Source organism: Schistocerca americana, chromosome X (genome assembly GCF_021461395.2).
Source record: "Schistocerca americana isolate TAMUIC-IGC-003095 chromosome X, iqSchAmer2.1, whole genome shotgun sequence".
NCBI classification, from domain to species: domain Eukaryota; kingdom Metazoa; phylum Arthropoda; class Insecta; order Orthoptera; family Acrididae; genus Schistocerca; species Schistocerca americana.
Genome location: NC_060130.1, coordinates 829,671,800 through 829,679,009, shown reverse-complemented (window position 1 = coordinate 829,679,009; position 7,210 = coordinate 829,671,800). Strand labels below are relative to the sequence as shown.

Sequence of the window (7,210 nt, the reverse complement as noted above, 5' to 3'; positions counted from 1 at the left end):
TGCACCCTCACTGGTGACGCAACATGAATGGAAGACCGGCAGGTTTAGTGCCTTAGCTGGAATCCCCAGGTAGATGGACAGGCGGACAGGGCTCAGCTGGCTTCCCCATTACAAAATAGCCATGTCGTAAGAGAGGCAAAAGTGTTAAAGTAAACAAGGGGACCTTACGCACTTGAGTATCCTAATAACATGTCCTATTGGTAGAGAATCATAAATGAATTCCCTTTACCTTCAGGAATCCATGACAAGACAGATGTACATTACTACAGCGTAAACTAGCCACTATTTCGCCTTATACAGAATCATATCCACTGAGTTGGTCTCCATCACAACGCAGTGCTGCACTAAATAACCATTACCCTGTACTACCACCTTTTGTTCTCCTTGTGTGAAAACCCAGACGCTGTCTACCAGATCATTAGGTACCGATTAGCAAATCCATTTTCAAGTGAGACCCAGGGATAGCGGAACGACTGCCCAAACTACTCCACAACTTACCACTGTCCAGCTCAAAGGAAGGAGTTAACAACATGCTGTCATGGCACAGTAGTCGACAAAAATGACCAGCAACATTAAAAGCACAGTGATCTTTGCGACGTACCACAGACTGTTAGTTCCTGGCAAGCGTGATTTTGCCAAGGTTTGGCAATATAGAAGAGGTAAGCTACTGTATTTCTTCATTGGGACAAATGTTGTAGCACCTCTTGTTTTTGACAAACCTCTCCTGCCCACGACTGGGAGAGCAGGAGGATGATTCACCTGCTGCCCGCTCCTCTTCCTGCACCTGCCAGTTGCGCCATGCCCACACTGCAAGCCCCAACGATGAAAAGCCCCAGTCCACTCCAGTTCAAAGTGAATTCCACAGCGCACACGTGAAAATATAAAACTATACCACTATCAGATCAGGACTGGATTGTTTGGGGTAAGAGACCAAACAGCGAGGTCATCGGTCTCATCGGATTAGGGAAGGAAGTCGGCCGTGCCCTTTAAAACGAACCATCCCAGTATTTGCCTGGAGCGATTTAGGGAAATCACGGAAAACCTACATCAGGATGGCCGGACGCGGGATTGAACCGTCGTTCTCCCGAATGCGTGTCCAGTGTGCTGCCACTGAGCCACCTCGCTCGGTATATCAGATCAAGCTCACACAGTGATTTCTTCTGTCATTATGACGGACTATTTTGCTCTATGACTACGTTCTATTGCTTATTATGTACTACGTTCTGTACAGTTCATATCTTCTTCTAGTCTTGAAATAAATGTTTTGAGTTACCAAATACAAACATGTTCGTTTTTAAGCATTCAGTAACACATGGAGATTATTATTTGTAGTCTCTCTCACATTAGACGTAGCACACAGGCCATGCTTTTCACAGACAAATAGTATTAGTAAATTCAAACATTCTTTGTTTTATATCATGATTATAATAGCCCTTAACGTGAAATTTGCACTTGACATGTAGCTGAACACATGTATTTTGTTTGTGTTTGTGTCGAAGTTATCTAAATTGTTTTATGCATCATTGTGTGCCACTATACTGTTTTTTCGTATGAGTCTGTTGTTGATTTTGAGAAGGATTACATATGTAGGATGTCACGATATTTTTCTAAAACTGTATTCTTACCGTAGTTTGAACAGGTATCATTCGAGATAATATACCTTTTGTACACCTTTGAGTAATTATATAAACATTCTGGTATGGTATTGGTGTGAGTGGATCTTCTGTCACTAGATGTTATCCAGTCATGTAGTGAATGGGAAAGGAACCACACCTGATGAAAGACACAGTAATGGACACACTGTTATAAAATAATTTAACTCTGACCTAGGTAAAGATAATACAGTTTGATCAGCTAGTAACAGAATCTGTATATGTGCTCTGCATTCGTTAATTGATCAAGGATCTGTTTTCACGATTCAAGCCAACATTGAAAGATTATGGCGGTTTGGTGGTTTCCTTGAGGATGTATGCGATTGTTTCTGATTGTCAGCTGATTACTATTTACATGCTATGGCTGTCTGTGTTACTTGTTCTATCCCACCAACAGTTAGTGATGCCGATTGTCACTCGGACAACGCTGACATTCTCCTGGTACCAGACGAATTGTAATAAATTTTGCTGGTAGCTGCCCATCTACCTGTCTTAAGAGGGTCGTCCCCACAAAAAAAAATTTATTGCTATGGGAACATTAGGAATATCGGCAAACCGTCTGGCATGTCCCTTTCCACTCAATACGAGACGAACGCTCTACTTAGATGATAATAAGGGGCCGAAATATGATAATAATGTATATTAAAGAGAATTAGACTCCAGGGACTACACGCACTGACGTCTGCAACAAGGCGTATCTCACCTTCTTTTCGTTTTACTTTTGAGAGTGTGTAAAAACAGTGCAAAACGCTGGACCTGGGACAGGCACAGCTGTGTCTGACGTAACGAAAAAAGCAGCTTCTGGCATCCACCCAGGCAGGCAGGCTCAGGTGCTCTCTCCGTGAAGATCATCTCACCAGGTAGGGTCCATGGGGTCGAAGCTATTGTGCATTTATAAACCGCCCTCCAGACCTGCTGCCAAGCCAGACCAGAAAAAGACATTTATGAATGAGAGGCCACCTTTTTCCCATGTACTGAAGAGTGCCTTCAGAAGATAACAGTATTATGCTTTTCTAAAGACACACGGCTGGCAGGATAGTAGTAACCTGGCATCTGGAACAGTCGTTTTACTTCAAAAGGTCTTCCAATACGAAGCTAGTTGCTGGGTGTGAAAACAAGTGATTGGTGAAAATGTTTGTGACATCACGTAGATGGAGTAGAAGCAGTAGCTTTAGTGGGAAAGAGGGCATGTTAACGCGACTTGCTTTCTCGCCAGGATTATTGTCCAAGACGAAATGTTGCCACTGGTCGCTTGAGCGTTCTTATTCAGCGATTGGCGGACATGTTCTGTTTGGTGGGAAGAAAAGAGTAGGGAGAACAGTTCACCGAGGATATAGAGAGGTGATTTGTGTTATGGAGCCGTGGACGGATTGAATTGTTTGTCCAGTGTTGGTGGGGTGGAGGGGGAGGAGGTGGGGGCAAAAATCTGGTGTGGATCTGAGCATCCGATCAGGACCCACAGTTTGTGGTGCCAGAAGTACGACCCTCGTCGTATACCGCAGAGAGACACATATGACGGCATCTTTCTACAAGTCTCATGCTGAATTCCTATGGTGAGCATTTTTAGCAAACTCTTTGTCCGCATTTGCTCAGGTCATTGCGCTTTCCTGTCACAAGTCCAGCGGGGCTTTAATAGATGACTAACTGTCAGACCAGGAGTCAGTCTTTCCGTTCTAATAAAAGATCGTGAGAAATTTTAGAACGTCTAAATGACACGTTCTCTCGTACCTTACGAAAGGTTGAAAACCAGCAGGTTACATGATATAACTCACCTAGTGCACATTTTGTAATATCAACTGATGTTCTTTAGTAGTCATATGCTTTTAAAGTATGTTTCACTTGATTAAATTAATGTGTTTATTTAAAACTTGATTCTGTTACCATCTTCCTTTAATATCAAATTTAATGCTATGCAGTTCTCCACTTTAGGATCCACGGCGAGGGCCATAAATTCCTTGCACGAGTCATTCCTTTATAATATGTAATTTTAGTGCGGGGTAGTGGTCAACGTGAATCACGTCATGTTCGTAGAGCTTGAGAACGATATATTTTTGGTGGGGATAACCTTCAGGTAATGAGAGTTGGACAGTGGCGGAACACTGCTGGAGTCAACTGTAGACAGGGACTTCTCGAGTGGAGAGCTCAAGGGAGTGATTCTGGACACCTGGTAATTGTAACACCGACCACCGTAAACGGCAATCGATGCTAACGTTTGAGAAAGTTGTGACCGTGAGATCACCTAATGGGAACAGAACAATCATACTGGGATTCGCTTCCGAAACACTCCAGCAGAGTATAACTAACAGTAAACAAGTAGGTCAAGAACAGACGTTCTCCCAGCACAAAAGACAGTTGTAACATTACATATTAATATTGGTCGCCAGCCAAATTAGGCATTCTTGTGTCAAGCAATATAACAAAGCATTAACACTAAAACACAGTAACCTAACCTTGCTGATAAATGTACTACTAACTTGGAAGTCAGACAAACAAATGTACAATGAAATAGCAAACAGTAACATATGCCTCTCAACAAAACGTACCTTAAATGAACTAGATGCAGCAATTTATAGAACCAATCACCAACACACATGAAACTAGTAGCAATACTAAACCGGGAAGAGCATGAAATGATTCTGATTTAAATCAGGGGTCTGTTAATGATCATACTCTATAACCTCATTGCTTAGTACAGGGTCTCTGTGCCTGTGCGTTAACCAACTTGCATTAGAATAGCTAACACAGCAGATCTTTCTTTCTTAAGCTCGGTTTGAAGCAATTAAACAGAATGCAAACCTAACTACACTAGCTCTGAAGGAGCCTTTGCTTTGCTTAATTAAATAAGTAGTCTAGTACATGAGCGCCCTTAAACTTTCATGGTTTGAAGAACCATGCTCATTAACAAAACTACACAAGTATATAAGAGGAATGGGAAGTATTATCATCAATAATTATTAATTAAGTAAAGCACAACAAACTATAAATCTTAAATAAAAAATGTGCTTTAATAAGCAGCCTTTTAACTTACTCAAAATATAAATGTAGTTCGCTGTGCAAATGCCAACACAACATTAAATTCAAGTTCAAACACGTTCTCATGAAACGAACACTGACAAAACTTCGTAATTCTGATCAAAGTGCATAAATGCAGCAATTAATAATCTTTTTCACTTCGGATCAACTTTACTATTTTCAGGCAGCATTCCAAGTAAGGCAAATTATTTAAGGAAATCAGTGCAGATTGATTTAGAAATGCACTGGACGTGGAGTATTTCTTAAACTATAAAACTGAACTTTAAACACTGTAACTTCATACATTAGAAAGCAATCACAACTATTTTATAGCTGCCGAATAAGTCCTTTCATAATAAATGAGGACACTCTAATTAAAATTGTCTAGGACAGGATTTGGGCTAATCACGGGTGTAAGATAGAGTTTTTAGCAACATCACGATTATTAAACTTCCTGGCAGATTAAAACTGTGTGCCCGACCGAGACTCGAACTCGGGACCTTTGCCTTTCGCGGGCAAGTGCTCTACCATCTGAGCTACCGAAGCACGACTCACGCCCGGTACTCACAGCTTTACTTCTGCCAGTATCTCGTCTCCTACCTTCCGAACTTTGCAGAAGCTCTTCTGCGAACCTTGCAGAAGTAGCACTCCTGAAAGAAAGGATACTGCGGAGACATGGCTTAGCCACAGCCTGGGGGATGTTTCCAGAATGATATTTTCACTCTGCAGCGGAGTGTGCGCCGACATGAAACTTCCTGGCAGATTAAAACTGTGTGCCCGACCGGGACTCGAACTCGGGACCTTTGCCTTTCGCGGGCAAGTGCTCTGCCATCTTTTTTTTTATAAGTTTAATTTTTTTTTAATTGCTGCAGCTGCTCACGTTACCACTTTTTTTTTTTTTTTTTTTGGAACTAAAAAAACAAGTGCCACCGCCACTTTTCATCCTATAACAAAAAAAAAAAAAAAACTGGGCCACTTCAGGCGTTGGCTCCTGACTAAACCTACCCCAGAGAGCTGCCTATATACCAGGGGAAATATGGGAAATCAAGGTTAGGGCTATCCTTAAAAACAAATCAAAATCTTCCTTTTTCTGAATTTTATTTTAATTTTTTTTGTTTTATATTTATTTATTTATTTTATTTTTTGTGTAATTGATCAGAGGCCTTCTGCGCCCTGCTGGTAATATGTTGAGTCACGCCTTCTCGAAATTGATGTGTTCTCAGAATGAAATTTTCACTCTGCAGCGGAGTGTGCGCTGATATGAAACTTACTGGCAGATTAAAACTGTGTGCCCGACCGAGACTCGAACTCGGGACCTTTGCCTTTCACGGGCAAGTGCTCTACCAACTGAGCTACCGAAGCACGACTCACGCCCGGTACTCACAGCTTTACTTCTGCCAGTACCTCGTCTCCTACCTTCCAAACTTTACAGAAGCTCTCCTGCGAACCTTGATGTGTTCTGTTCAATTGTTCAGAAATGTTCATTGGTTCAAACAGGAAACCTTCTTCTCTCTTGGCTTAACACATTCCAGCTGCGAGGCGGCTCGTGGAAAGCACTCCCAAGGAAGTTCGAGAAAAATTGTCTGTATTTTGGGTGACGGACAACGACATAATGACGGTCATTGAGGTATGTCCAAAAATCGAGTACAGAGTCTACAGTTTGTCCAATTAAGTAGTGAATGGCATGTCCGCGAATCCAATTCACAGCATTGGTCTTTTTCCGGGGAAAATAGTCACGTTCCGGAAATAATAATGAAAGGGGAGTAATCCGATCCGGAATGTCCCGCGTTAGAAAAGCCACAATACGTCGAACCAAGTGCCAAACCTCCGCCGCCGGTCCGCAAACAAACCGATGTTCATCATTGTCTGGCACTCCACACGTGGAGCATAGAGGTGATTGGGCGAGGTGGATACGATGAAGGCGAAATTGGTTGATTTGCTTACCACTGACAGTTATGTACCAGACAGATTGAACATTCGTGTCAAGGTAACAGGCGAACACCGCGCGCCATACATGACTCCAGTCAACCGGGGGGAACTTTCGTTCAATCGGGTTAGGTGGACGACCTAATTGGAGGACATTGTATACTGCCTTTGTCTTGAGTAAAAGCTGTCTTGGTAAGGTGAGGCGTAGATAACTGAGTTCCAGAAAGAAGTACCGTACATAATGGAACTGGGCCGGAACATTCGAGATCATCACTGGGGCTGACAGTGAGACCGGCGAGTATGCCGACAGGAGGAGACCAGTGAGGCTCGTTGGGCAACGTGTCCAAACCGTCATCTGGGAGCTGACAAATAGGGCGCGAGCTCTATCCGGCACGTGAAACAGACCTATCCCACCTCGTTCACGGGGAAGAGTAAGGGTCGCATAGTTAACTTTGAACAACATCCCAGAGCTGACGAAAGATGCCATCGCTGCCAACATGCGACGTGCCACAGTAAGCGGGAGAGGTAGAACTTGCGCTACATGGGGAACTCGGGATGCGATATATGTATTGACATATCGAGCTCGTTGGAGAATATCTAGGGATCGAAGGCGATGGTCC

General features: G+C 42.9%; 1 non-coding gene across 1 annotated transcript; it reads right to left on the bottom strand.

Annotated features, from left to right (window-relative positions):
* Positions 1 to 5,952: 5,952 nt before the first annotated feature.
* Trnas-uga lies at positions 5,953 to 6,027 on the bottom strand. The gene has a single exon. It is a non-coding gene; the product is annotated as a tRNA-Ser (tRNA).
* Between the last annotated feature and the right edge of the window lie 1,183 nt (positions 6,028 to 7,210).